Genomic DNA, 14,348 nt, shown 5'->3' with positions numbered 1-14,348 from the left:
ATACTGTGCATTGAAATGGATGTGCAAAAAATATATGGAGAGGCAAGGCTCATGCTGAGTGTTCAGACTCAGCATGCTAAGAAGCCAGGTGGCCTCCATGCCTGCCATCCTTCACGTTTGTGGAGTAAACAAATGCGAGTGATTTCTCTGGAGGGACCAAAGCAGGGACACTGCCCACAATCAGCAGCTCTCAGGATCAACCACTCCCTGGAGCAGCTGAGGTACCTCCTGGGGCATGAAACGTGAGATAGGCATTAAGCAAAACAGGTCCCACTGCTGGGATGTGCAGCAGCAGAAAGCGGAATGTTTGGTTTTTACGTCAAATGTTCACACAGGAAGGAAAGGAGGGATTTTATATGTCATAGTTTTTTTTGAAAAAGAAGCTCAGAATACATCAAAGAACACACTGTCAGATTGCAGGGCAGTCTGCAAAAAATACTTCAGTATGTGAAAGTAAAAATAAATAAATACATAGATCTGGAGAGACAAGAGGAAGGGGAGAACAGGCTGAAGAAAAGAAAAGGAAATGGAGTAAAGACACATAAAAATAGAAACCACAATTTGCAGGCTATGTAGGTAAAATTAATCAAAAATTTCAGAAATTCCTCCTTCCTTTTCTTGAGAGAGTATCTTTATATTTCTATCAAATTTAAAGAGAAAAGTCATAGCACTACTAAAGGACAAAAATGACAGAGAAGTGGAGGAGCATCTTAACATATGTTTACACACATATATAAATAGCCATACATTATACGTGTACACACACAGATACACACATCATACATGTAGCATATACTGACCTTAACCTTTCTTTAGTACAAGTTCAGAATGACATTTTCAAAACTGTCCTTTAAAAATTCAATAAAATTTCTAGCACTTTAAGAAAATGTATAATTTTTCTCAGTGAATAATTCCACAGTTTAATTACCCTTTTTTAATTATATCATCTCCCCCTACTCCTCTCACCAAAAAAAAAATTGTATCTGGAATTGGTGTTGGCTCAGATATGCCTGGAAACATTTTTAACAGATACAGTCTCTTCTCAGGAAAAGCTTACAAAGAAAAAAAAGATAATACTAATAAAATGTAAAGTGATGATATTATACATAGAGATTTACAATTCAAAGTTAGGAGGAGGGGAGAAATTCTGTTATACAGATCATTTCTTTTACAACTACAGGCATGTTTAGTCATGATAACCATCACATCTCACTCCTTCCACATGACAGGAAGTATATACATTATATAAACAGAGAGAGAGAGAAAAAATATATATTCTAGAGAGAAGAGAGAGGGCCTGACTGCAATGGTGGGAGCTCTCTGGGGAAAAGGAATGTGAATAAAAGTCTGTGCTATGGATAATGAAGCAGTGAGATAAGTACAGTAAAGTAAAAAAAATTTTTTTTTAGATTTTGTGCTATAATCTCTCTGTGCTAGCTCATGCCTTGAGGAAGTCCCTGCTATATATTTATGTTAGTGGTACTCTTCGTAAAGGCAGCCTTGTCTGCCATCAGAAGTGGTATGGAAAGAGTAGCCACAACAGGTGATGAGCAAACAAGAAGAGGAATGAAGAATTCAGTGGCAGCAGTAATTCAGAATGAGAGGTAATCAGGAGAATATAAGCCTACCACCATTCTTGGAAACTTCCCAAAATGCCTGGGATGAGAAGCTAATGTCATTTGTATATTAAGGAAAGGTTGATTCCAACCAGACAGTGGGATAAAAATACCAGAAATTTTACTTTGTATCAGTTCAGTTCAGTTTAGTCGCTCAGTCGTGTCCGACTCTGCAACTCCATGAATCGCGGCACGCCAGGCCTCCCTGTCCATCACCAGCTCCCGGAGTTCACTCAAACTCACGTCCATCGAGTCAGTGATGCCATCCAGCCATCTCATCCTCTGTCGTCTCCTTTTCCTCCTGCCCCCAATCCCTTCCAGCATGAGTCTTTTCCAATGAGTCAACTCTTTGCATGAGGTGGCCAAAGTACTGGAGTTTCAGCTTTAGCATTATTCCTTCCAAAGAACACCCAGGGCTGATCTCCTTTAGAATGGACTGGTTGGATCTCCTTGCAGACCAAGGGACTCTCAAGAGTCTTCTCCAACATCACAGTTCAAAAGCATCAATTCTTCAGTGCTCAGCCTTCTTCACAGTCCAACTCTCACATCCATACATGACCACTGGAAAAACCATAGCCTTGACTAGACGGACCTTTGTTGGCAAAGTAATGTCTCTGCTTTTGAATATGCTATCTAGGTTGGTCATAACTTTCCTTCCAAGGAGTAAGCGTCTTTTAATTTCATGGCTGCAGTCACCATCTGCAGTGATTTTGGAGCCCAAAAAAATAGTCTGATACTGTTTCCACTGTTTCCCGATCTATTTCCCATAAAGTGATGATACACAGTGTTAAAGTGATTTTTAGGAGGTGCCCTGGTGAAGCTGGAGTCAGAGCAATATAAACTCTGTCTTCTTGATAGAGGAAGAGCAATTTTGGACGTTATTGGAATATTGATGATGGCTAGAGAATTAGGGCAAGAGAGAACATGTCAGGTATAGGATGAAAGAAATATTGGAAGGAAGATCAAGACAACTGGCTAGTCATTGGGAAGAACTAATATAGTGAGGAAATAATTTCTAAATATTCTTTTTGCTTAAAACCCCCAAAAGCTGTCTGTCCCTCTTTCATAGCAACAATAAATGAAGTAAACAAAATATAATGTGAAACTACTCCATGTCATTAAAAAGCAAGATAATGGGAATATATAATAACTGATGTATTCAGAAGTTTTTTTTTCTTTCAAAACTTAAGCTTAGAAGTATAAAAGATCAGTTAGATTTTACATCATAAGTACATACTGTTGAAGGATAATATTTTTATGCCTTTGCTCTTTGAAAAGTTATGCTACCTTTGTTTCTGATGGCTTTTGTGGACACCTGTGTTTTGACCATCCAGTATCTTTCACCTTCTACTGTCCAAAAACCTCCTTTTTGAGGCAGCACCTCTTTCTCCATTGTGGATAGTCTTCAAGGGGCTGTATTAAAGACCCTCCGCCCCTCTGAGCCAAGGAGGAGGATCTTTAATTTTGAGTAAAGGGACACAACATTAAAGAAAATATGGAGTTGATTCACCTAGTGCTGGCATGTTGACTAGATAATTTAGTCAATTAATACTTGTTGTATTGATACAAAAAGCAAGCAAGTCTTTGATAGCTTTCAGGATAATGGAAAAGGGCTTCTTGCCTTTTCCAAGACTGACTTTTAGCCATTCCTTTGATTGTGTGGTTACCTCATTTTCTTTCAATAAATTCTCTATTTGTTTACATTACTATGGTAGGCAGATCCTAAAATGATCCCCAATGACCCACTTCGTAATCTGCTTCCCTTGGAAATGGGAAGGCCTAGTAATTTGCTTCTAACCAGCAGAATGATGATGGCTTACACTCCCATGTTTATGTTACCGTATTGTAATTAATGTCCTCAGTTAAGTGAAAAGGGAGATTATCCTTGGTGGGCCTAATCTAATCACTGATTCCTTTATAAGAATTACTGTCTTCCTAAAGAAAGAGATTCTTCTACTGATTTTGAAAAACAAGTTCCATGAGTTCTAAAACTGCATGAAAACTATGAGATGATACTTACTTGTTGTTTTAGACTGTGTTATTTTGAGGAATTTGTTACACAAAAATAGAAAACTAACCCAGTTGTCTTAGCTGGTTTCTGTTGCTTTCAACCAAAGGACTCTGACTGATAAAACTTACTAGATCTCCTTAAAACTTCCTTGGCTGCAATCTGTGAAGCATATTTTAATCAATAAGCAACAAAACCAGTTACTTTCCTCTTAGGATTAAATATCGCAAAATATGCTGTTTCTATGTACCTATTGTTTAGCATAAGTAAAACAGTCTCTCTCTTGCTAGGATCAGCTAAACCACTTGTTCTCTAACTTTTTGTCTCAGAACCTTTTATACCCCAAATTATTGAATATCTTAAATAGCCTTTATGTCATTATGCCTACCAATACTTCACATATTTGAAAATAAAACTGAGATCTTAAAATACTTACTTATCATTTAAAACTATAAGCTCATTAAATGTTAGCAGAAATAACATGTTTTTTGAAAAGTCACTGTTTTGAATAGTGACTAATATTTTCCAAAATTAAAAAAAAAATCTATATTGAGAAGGTTGGCACCATTTTACATTTTTACTAACTTCTTTAATATATGCCTTAGTAGAAGCAACTAGACTTCCATATCTGTTTCTGTATTCAATCTGCTATATCATTTTTGTCAAACATATGGAGAAAATCTGGCCTTCCAGCGATATGTATTTGGAAAGGGAGGGATATTTTATAAGTCTTCCAAGATAATTATGGATATACTTTTTTATATTATGCCAAAAACTTGGCAAATTACAGTTTCTTAAAGTTTAGTACAATGTGGACCATATCAATGAACTTTTCATATTCTGTTGCACTAAGATCATTGGCCTATCTCACTGTTTATATGGCTCTTTTACTCATGCATAATTTTATAATATAATGATTGGTCATTTGGAAAATAACAATTCACTGAATTATGCAGATCTTCCAAATATTAACACATTTCATTATATCATATTAGAAATAATATTTTTTAATATCATAGCCAGTCTTATCAGGGAAGTCAGTATTTGTCTCTTCTCGGGGATAAACTACAAAATCTGAATTCTTGGATTTGGATTCTAAACCACCTTGAAATATGCTCTTTTACAGCATCAAAGGCCATAATAACATACCCATCTCTTCTCTGACTTGTGAAAATCTAGGTTCCCAAAGTGCCAGGGTGTACATCTAGCCATGGCTGTACTCCCATGGCTCTCAGAAACTCTGTTCTGTTGCTACATGTGTATTATCTCTCTCGTTTGAGAAATCCTTGATAGGGAAGGCCGTTTCCTTTTTATTTTTGTATCCCCAGCAATATGAGCTGTGATAGGTGATAGGTGTACAATGTGTGTTTGTTGAATGAACAAAGCATACAAATAAATCTTCTTATATCTGCACCCCTTTGGGATTAGCATATACACACCACTCTACATAAAATAGCCAATAAGGACATACTATATAGCACAGGGAAATTCATTCAATGTTTTGTAATAATCTACAAAAGGTAAAGAATCTGAAAATATATATATATTTTTTCAGATTCTTTACCCTATATATACATATATATTTTCAGGTTCTTTACTATATATATATATATATATATATATATATATATATATATATATAACTCACTCACTGTGCTTACACCTAAAACTAACACAACATTGTAAATCAACTATACTTCAATTACAAAATAAACAAAATAAAATAAAAGCCTCAAAGTTTACATTATAAACTTTCGACGCCTTTACTTCATCAACCAATTTCTTTTGTCTTCTCAGGACTATTTTATTTTTCATGTAAGTGTTTTCTTTAATTTGAGAGATGAAGTTGTCAGCAGGTATATCATGAATTTAAAGTAGAATTGCTAGAATAGTGATGCCCATATGGACCACTTGCAGAACTCATTTAAAAATCAGATTCCCAAGCCTCACACCTGAGTTTGGAACAACAGACTGGTTTCAAATCAGGTAAGGAGTACATCAAGGCTGTATGTTGTCACTCTGCTTATTTAACTTATATGCAGAGTACATCATGCAAAATGACGAGCTGGATGAAACACAAGCTGGAACCAAGATTGCCAGGAGAAATATCAATAACCTCAGACATTCAGATAACACCACCCTTATGGCAGCAAGAGAAGAACTAAAAGGCTCTTTATGAAAGTGAAAGAGGAGAGTGAAAAAGTTGGCTTAAAACTCAACATTCAGAAAACTAAGATCATGGCATCTGGTCCCATCATTTCATGGGAAACAATGGAAACAGTGACAGACTTTATTTTCTTGGGCTCCAAAATCACTGCAGATGGTGACTGCATCATGAAATTACAAGACTCTTGCTCCTTGGAAGAAAAGCTAAGACTAACCTAGACAGAATATTAAAAAGCAGAGACATAAAAGCAGATAAAAAGGTCCATCTAGTCAAAACTATGGTTTTTCCAGTAGTCGTGTATGGATGTGCGAGTTGGACTATAAATAAAGCTGAGAGCCAAAGAATTGATGCTTTTGAACTGTGGTGTTGGAGAAGACTCTTGAGAGTCCCTTGGACTATAAGCAGATCCAACCAGTCCATCCTAAAGGAGATCAGTTCTGAATATTCATTGGAAGGACTGATGTTGAAGCTGAAACTCCAATACTTTGACCACCTGATGTGAAGACCGACTCATTGGAAAAGACCCTGATGCTGGGAAAGATTGAAGGTGGGAGGAGAAGGGGATGACAGAGGATGAGATGGTTGGATGGCATCACCGACTCGATGGACATGAATTTGTTCAACTTCCGGGGGTTAGTGATGGACAGGGAAGCCTGGCGTGCTGTAGACCATGGAGTTGCAAAGAGTCGGACATGACTGAGTGACTGAACTGAACTGAACACCTTAGTTTTTCATTTGAGTCCGTTAAAATATGCCAGATACCTCTCAGGAACCTCACACCTTATTTTGTTTCTCATCCTTAGAAGAATTAAAAACAGACTACAATTCCAAAATACATCAGTTATCATACTCAGGTAAACTATAAAGGAAAACTCAGCATACCATACTCCGTGGGGAAGATGGGCTTTAGAATATATTCCATCATGGGTAGAAATGTTTCTAGAAACAATATTGTTGACATAACTGCAAAGAATGTCAAAACTAAAGTAGCTACAGAAAGAACATTGCCGAGTTTCCGCAAATGAAGAAACAAAACCTTAATAGTCTCTGTGTTTATCTTCTGCTCAAGATGAAGACATTCTTCTATGAGTTCAACTCTCAAATACTTCATATGCCAACCAGAGATATTCACTCTTCAGGGAAAATGAAGATTTTCTGCCAGAATGTGATGTAAAGAAATTGGAATAAATCACTATGAAAACAATCAATTTTATAGCAAGTTTCTCTAAGGTTTCTGATATTTCAATACTTAAAACATAATAACTTGTTTAAAATTTAAACCTTTAAAATAAATGTAATCCTGAGAGAGGGTTCCACTTTTCAGAAGAAAAAAAAAAACAGATATCACCCCTATATTTTAAAACTAAAAATTCTATTTTAAAAAAAATCTGGAAACAAAATAACCAATATCAAAGTCTGAAAAGTAGAACCTTGACAATATTTTCTGAGAAGAATGTAAATTAGGTTGGTGAAGGTAATAAGACTTGACAAATCTACTCTGAAAAAAACCAAAAAACAAAATGGAAACCAATTTTATTGACCTTAGCAAAATATACCTGTGAAAAAGTATACCAATTTGTGGCTATTATTCTGTCCTAGTGTTATGTCTTAAATAGAGTAGACGTTAATTGCCCTTGGAAACTAAATGCAACATAAAAATTCTTAGGAAAAGACCTTTTTTTCTGTAGTCAAGAAAATGCTGCTCTTTTAGATGTTTCCTTGGCTGACACTAGAAGTTCTTATTTCATAGTGTTTTTGAAAAATTGATTGTTTAATAAAGCAATCTGCGCAGATAAAACTGCCTGGAGACAACCAGTCATAATATCCCTGTATAAAAGACAAAAATCAAAAAGGATGATGCAGAATGTCTTGGAGCAAATGTTATAAATACATAGAGTATCTACTCAACAGAGAATCAATTGTGAAATAATTTCTACTACTTTTTACTCATAATTTAAAATTATACATTCATTGTTCATTAAGCCCTGAAAAGATGAAAGGGAGAATGCATGTTATCAGGATTTAAATAGATATTAAGAAACTACCATATCTGAGATGATAGATAGACCATTATCCATTTATACTGACAATGTTTTGTTTCAGAGATCCTCATTATAACATTTCTATTTCTTCTTTAAATTATTTTCTTAAACTTTTCTATTAGCTTCTTTTTAATACTGCCAATCAAAATGCCTTCAACTCTTAGCAAACAAGAGGACAAGTCTGTTGACGAATACCAGATGATCAGAATTTATAACAATTATAGCACAGAAGGTGCTCTGAAGACACCTGGCTACCTCCACACTCGAAGAGATCTTGCAGTCCTCTCCAAGATAGAAAAAATAATTTTCTTATAAAGGAGGAAGCGGTATTTGCTTTAAATTTTATTTTTGAATCTTATTTTGTAAAGATCTAAGAAAAAGAAGTTTTCAAAAATAAGTCAGCATCTTATGTTTATTCAGATAAACTACTTCATCATGGTTTTGTATGCAGCTCTGCAAAGTTACCTCTCCCATCTTCCCAAATTTTGCCATTTTTCCTCTAAAATAATTTAGTAGTTCTCTGTATCATTATTCAAAATATCTCTTTAGAAGAATTTAGAGGGTCCACACACTGGCTCCAAACCAGAATGCAATTAAGACTAAAGTGATTTCAAAGTAAAATGAAAAAAATGTGAAAATTAGACATATATCCAAACTCTCTGACAAGATAGGCAGAAAATAAATGTTTATTCCACAATTTGGTGTTGTTTAGTTGGTGAGTCATGTCTGACTCTTTTGTGACTCCGTGAACTGTAGCCCACCAGGTTCCTCTCTCTGTGGGATTTCCCAGGGAAGAATACTGGAGTGGGTTGCCATTTCCTTCTCCAGGGGATCTTCCCGACCCAGGGATAGAACATGTGTATCCTGCATTGGCAGGCGGATTCTTTACCACTTAGCCACCAGGGAAGCCCAACAAAATCTCAATGATTTTGAATGTATTAGAATTTCATTTTGGAAAAAACTCACCACTTGTGTTCCCAAAATAATTTGGAAAAGTTTAAATCTTTTTCTGGAGCAATATTTGCATATGAACTTTTGCTAATAAACACCTTAACAGCTATTTTAGTAAAAAAGATCTTGTTTTGGTACTTTCCAAACCTTCACTATTAAAAGTGAAAAGAGCCACCATTTAAATCCTGAAGACAGTTACTGAATGTCTTCATAAATACTAAATGAAGCAAGTACAGAGTTGTCTATGGGTTTGAGAACAGGACTTCTAATTCCTCTTTCTCCAAATTCCTTTACTCTTGAGTCAAAACTCATAGAGGAAACCATACAATAAAATCACAAGTATCTCTAATACTTCTTAAATTTACTAAACAAGGAGGCTATTAGACTGAGGTGGCTTTAATGGTTTAATAACCTGCATAAGCAAATCAAAACTTTAGCCTGTAATTTTAGCCTGTGACTTTAGCCTCCAAGTTAAAACAAAACAAAACTGGGACCTCCCTGGTGGTCCAGTGGCTAAGACTGTGCTCCCAATACAGGGGACCAGGGTTGATCCTTGGTTAGGGAACTAGGTCCCTCATGCTGCAACTAAGATCCACCGTAGCCTAATTAATTAATTTTTTTAAAAAGCAAAACCTAAGGACAATCATTGGAGAAGGCAATGGCACCCCACTCCAGTACTCTTGGCTGAAAAATCCCATGGATGGAGGGGCCTGGTAGGCTGCAGTCCATGGGGTCCTGAGAGTCAGACATGACTGAGCGACTTCACTTTCACTTTTCACTTTCCTGCATTGGAGAAGGCAATGGCAACCCACTCCAGTGTTCTTGCCTGGAGAATCCCAGGGACGGGGGAGCCTGGTGGGCTGCCGTCTATGGGGTCGCACAGAGTCGGACACGACTGAAGTGACTTAGCAGCAGCAGCAGCAAGGACAATCATGGGCTTCCCAAATGGCGCTAGTGATAAAGAACCCACCTGCCAGTTCAGGAAACATAAGAGATGTGGGTTTGATCCCAGGGTAGGGAAGATCCCCTGAAGAAGGGAATGGCAACCCATTCCAGTATTCTTGCCTGGAGAATTCCATGGACAGAGGAGCCTGGCAGGCTACAGCCCATGGGGTTGCACAGAGTCCAACAGGACTTACACAACTTAGCACGCACACACAAGGATAACCAATCACAGTGAACTAGGCTTTCTCCAATAATACAACTGCATAAGCTACAGCCAATCAAATAATATTCTTGCTTTGCTTCCATCTCTTCTCTATCAGTCTTTCCTCTAACCTCTGTTAACAGAAGGTTTCTAATCTTTTATGCTTTGGTGCTGCCTCATTCTAATCGATTTTCACTCACATAAACTCTTGAAAGTCTTAATATGCCTGTTTCTATTTTAACACTTCTCAGTGAAAATATCGTTGAGCCAAAGGAATAAATGCGTCACTAACATTTATTGAGACTAGTACTCCAGTCGGAGAAGGCAATGGCACCCCACTCCAGTACTCTTGCCTGGAAAATCCCATGGACGGAGGAGCCTGGTAGGCTGCGGTCCATGGGGTTGCTAACAGTCAGACACAACTGAGCAACTTCACTTTCACTTTTCACTTTCCTGCATTGGAGAAGGCAATGGCAACCCACTCCAGTGTTCTTGCCTGGAAAATCCCAGGGACAGGGGGCCCTGGTGGGCTGCCGGCTATGGGGTCGCACAGAGTCAGACACAACTGAAGTGACTTAGCAGCAGCAGCAGCAGTACTCCAGTACGCTAGACAAGAGAATCCCATGGACAGAGGAACTCGGAAGGCTACAGTCCGTAAGGCTGCAAACAGTAGAACATGACTGGAGTGACTTAGCATGCACAACAGTTGCAGAAAATGTCCCACATTAATCCTTACAATAACTACATGAGGTGACTAATGAAGCCTCTCCTCTCAGGGAGCTTAAGTAACCTATGCCAGTCTGATGGCAAGACAAGAACAGGAATTTGAACCCAGGAATTCTGTCTCCAGAGCTTGTTTCCTTCTGCACAAAACTAGTGAGAGGCCCTTAAATATATATGCTCAGGGTAAAGACTGTGCATCTTCACCCCTATAAGTTGTTCAGTTTGAAAATAAGGAAACTGGAATTATTTTTGGAGCTCACTCAAGCTGAGGCCTTGAGTGCACTCCAGGTGACAACTGCCGAGCAAAGCTGCGGTGGCCCCACTCAGGGAGCATGATCGCTTCCTTAACTCTTGCTGCTTATCTTAAAATTTCCACATCAGCCTTTGTTCTACATTCCTACTCAGTTCAGTTCAGTTCAGTTCAGTCGCTCAGTCGTGCCCGACTCTTTGCGACCCCATGAATCGCAGCACGCCAGGCCTCCCTGTCCATCACCAACTTCCGGAGTTAGCCAGGAAGGCCAGAGTCCTATATAAGTTCTCACTGACACTGTTATTATAGAGCAGTCCGGAGTCCCTCCATCCAATTTTCCCACTGGGAAAAATTTATGCTAACTGTTTAGAGTAAAAGATAATTGGAGCTGTCCTACAGCCCTGAACTTTGACTAACAACAGCAATAACAAGAACAGCCAGGACCTTCTGTGCCAAGCCTTCTGGTAAGGGTTCCATATGTATTATCCTACTTATTCCTACAACAACCATTTGAGGCAGGCATGATTATTACAAATGAGAAAACTGAGGCTCAGAGAGGATAAGCAACCAGTCTGAAAGTGTTTTTTATTTACAAAGTTAACTGACTACAAGTTAATTAGCATTACTTTTGTATCCATTTACTTCAAAAAAGAACATGAGTCAATTAAGCACAGAGTAGTGACCTTTCAGTTAGTCTATACAATCCTAGGTCTTTGATACTCTTGTACTAATTTCACTTTGCAATTTAAATGTGCTTTTAATATCTTTTTAAAACACTGCCTAAGTCTAACAAATCATTTCTTTGGTATTTATACACTTAGAACATGTGCCATGGAGAAGCCAGGTGAAACAAAAATGTTGGCAAAATATAGAATGAATGTCCCAGTCCAATTCCCCCATGTCCAAGGAAATACAACAAGCTGCCTTTTGAACACTTTGAAGTTGCTTATTTAATGAAAACACACACACATACACACAAACGCACACACATCTATGTCAGGCATGAGATGGAATGATTAACCTCTGCTCTGAGTATGCAAATTAAAGTTTTAAATGGATTTTTCCAGGCAAATTCAATAAAATAACCAAATGCACCTGAAATATCATATTCCTCCCTGGAGCTCTCAAGTTTCTTGCTACTGTAGTCTATGTTTGAACCCCATATAAAAACTCTTAGACTGTCAACTTCCACCAGACATGCTGAAGTGACACTTGGTAATGCACACACTCAGGGCAGAATTGAATTTCAGACATCACCAACAACCACCTCCACCCAACCCCACTGGTCCCTGGCTTCCACAAAAGTTCAGCATTTCATGTCATGCAGTCATAGCAGAAAGCAATTTTTCTTCATTCAAACATTTAAATAACTCAAAACCATTATTTGGCTTATACTTCACAGCCCCAGGTGAACCAAGTACTCATTTTTAAGCAATTTAGAACATTGCAGATTTATTGATTCTACTTCACAGGAAGTAATTGATTTCTTAGGATAAATGAGTTCTGATGAGCTATAGTGGAGACCATGGAAAAGTGAAAATGAAATAAAAGAACCAGTCTGTCACCCCAAGGCTCATTTAGCTTGTCACTCCTACTAATAACTTTAGAAATGTCTAGGACTCTGTTCATTTCTTGTTTTCTTCTTACCTTTTGTCTTTTTTTTTTTTTCCCCAGGCTTCAGGTTTCTCTTGGACAAAAAGGGAAGGTAAGAGTTGAGCAGGAAATGTAGCAGAAGAATTTAAATCAGGCCTAAGAAGCAATGATAGGAGCGTCCACAGCATCCCATGACCCAACAGCCTCTCATCACTGGAGATCTAAAAGCTCAGGAGAGGAAGGTTCATTGCACTGTTATATACATGTGACGGAGGTCCAGCTCAGCCCAAGCTGACAGGAGGGCTCTGTGAGTGGAGCTCCCGGGAACTGTTGCAATCACCTGTGTATTGTGAAATGCAGAGAATGCTTTCTTGTCCTAAAATATTGCCATTGCAGTCCTCCTTGGTGTGCCAGAGTTTGAGAAACTTTAATTTGGTTATTTCACTGGTTATCAGGAACTGAATATCATGTAGCAATTTATTCACTCATCATTCATCCAACAAAACAAAATTACTGGTGACCTGCTATCTAAAGTACTGCACTAGGTAGTGGAAAGAAAGAGCTCTAAATGTGAAGAATGTGCCAAATACATGGACTTCCACAAACATATTAATATATCCTTCCACTGCCCCTTCACTCAACTCCCAGTTGTCTGTGTTTGCTTGGGAAAAAGGAGGGCTAGAGATTTCACAGAAGCAGGAATGTACAATGGTTAGGAGCACTATTCCAAAAGTTATATCACTTAGGTACTCTGACATATTTTAATTAAGTAACTTTGGATGTGTTTTGTAACTACTATGAGCTTTAGTTTCTCTGCCTGTAATCCTGGGATGAGGGTGATATTGTAATAGTACTTACATCAGAAGATTGCAGTAAGGATTTGCATGATTAATTTACATAAATTATCCAGGGTAGTGCCTGGCAAATAGTTCAATACAAATACTACAAATATTCTCATCATTCTCTGAGTTTGATTGGATTTCCTGGATTTCACTTGGAACAAATCATTAGTGTGGGTACAGTTGTGCTAAAAGACTTCATGCTGATAAAGACTTGATTCCACTCACCTTTCATTATGAATGATAACAGAGCTTATCTTCCACAGATATAAAACTAGGACAGTATTTCTAGCATTCTAAATTGAGCCATGTGAGTATGTGTGCTAAGTCGCTTCAGTCATGTCCAACTCTTTATGACCCCATGGATTGTAGCCCAGTAGGGTCCTCTGTCTATGGGACTTTTTTGTATAGTTCTTCTGTGTATTCTTGCCACCTTTCCTTAATCTCTTCTGCTTCTGTTAGGTACTTGCCATTTTTGTCCTTTATTGTGCCTATCTTTGCATGAAATGTTCCCTTGGTATCTCTAATTTTCTTTAAGAAATCTCTACTCTTTCCCATTCTGTCTTCCTTCATTTCTTTGCATTGTTCACTTAGGGCTTTCTTATCTCTCTTTGCTATTCTCTGGAACTCTGCATTCAGCTGGGTATATCTTTCCCTTTCTCCTTTGCCTTATGCTTCTCTCCTTTTCACAGCTACTTGTAAGGCCTCCTCAAACAACCCCTTTGCCTTCTTGCATTTATTTTTCTTGAGGACAGTTTGGGTCACCGCCTCCTGTACAATGTTATGAACCTCCATCCAGAGTTCTTCAGGCACTCTCTCTATCAGATATAGTCCCTTGAATCTATTTGTCAGCTCTACTGTATAATCATAAGAGATTTGATTTAGGTCATACCTGAATGGCCTAGTGGGCTTCCCTACTTTCTTTCATTTGGGCCTTAATTTTGCAATAACGAGCTGATAATCTGAGTGACAGTCAGATCATCATCCATATTAGTGAGTAAATCCAAATGTA

The 14,348-nt window shown here is 37.8% G+C and overlaps 1 protein-coding gene across 9 annotated transcripts in view; it reads right to left on the bottom strand.

Annotated features, from left to right (window-relative positions):
• FAR2 (fatty acyl-CoA reductase 2) overlaps positions 1 to 14,348 on the bottom strand; it is a 184,954-nt gene that overhangs the window by 92,668 nt on the left and 77,938 nt on the right. The window contains exons 1-2 of one of the 9 annotated variants that reach the window (XM_044941295.2): positions 12,552 to 13,749; positions 6,828 to 6,946 (exon numbers count right to left, since the gene is read on the bottom strand). The exons of 7 other annotated variants lie outside the window; for them this stretch is intronic. The gene's annotated coding sequence lies outside the window, so the exon portion shown is untranslated. Of the gene's footprint in view, positions 1 to 6,827; positions 6,947 to 12,551; positions 13,750 to 14,348 lie in introns of those variants that run through there. One more of the 9 variants, XM_044941294.2, reaches the window with a different exon arrangement.

Source organism: Bubalus bubalis, chromosome 4, assembly GCF_019923935.1.
Source record: "Bubalus bubalis isolate 160015118507 breed Murrah chromosome 4, NDDB_SH_1, whole genome shotgun sequence".
Classification (NCBI taxonomy): domain Eukaryota; kingdom Metazoa; phylum Chordata; class Mammalia; order Artiodactyla; family Bovidae; genus Bubalus; species Bubalus bubalis.
Note: the sequence above shows the minus strand (reverse complement) of the source record. Positions and strands in the feature narration are given on the sequence as shown.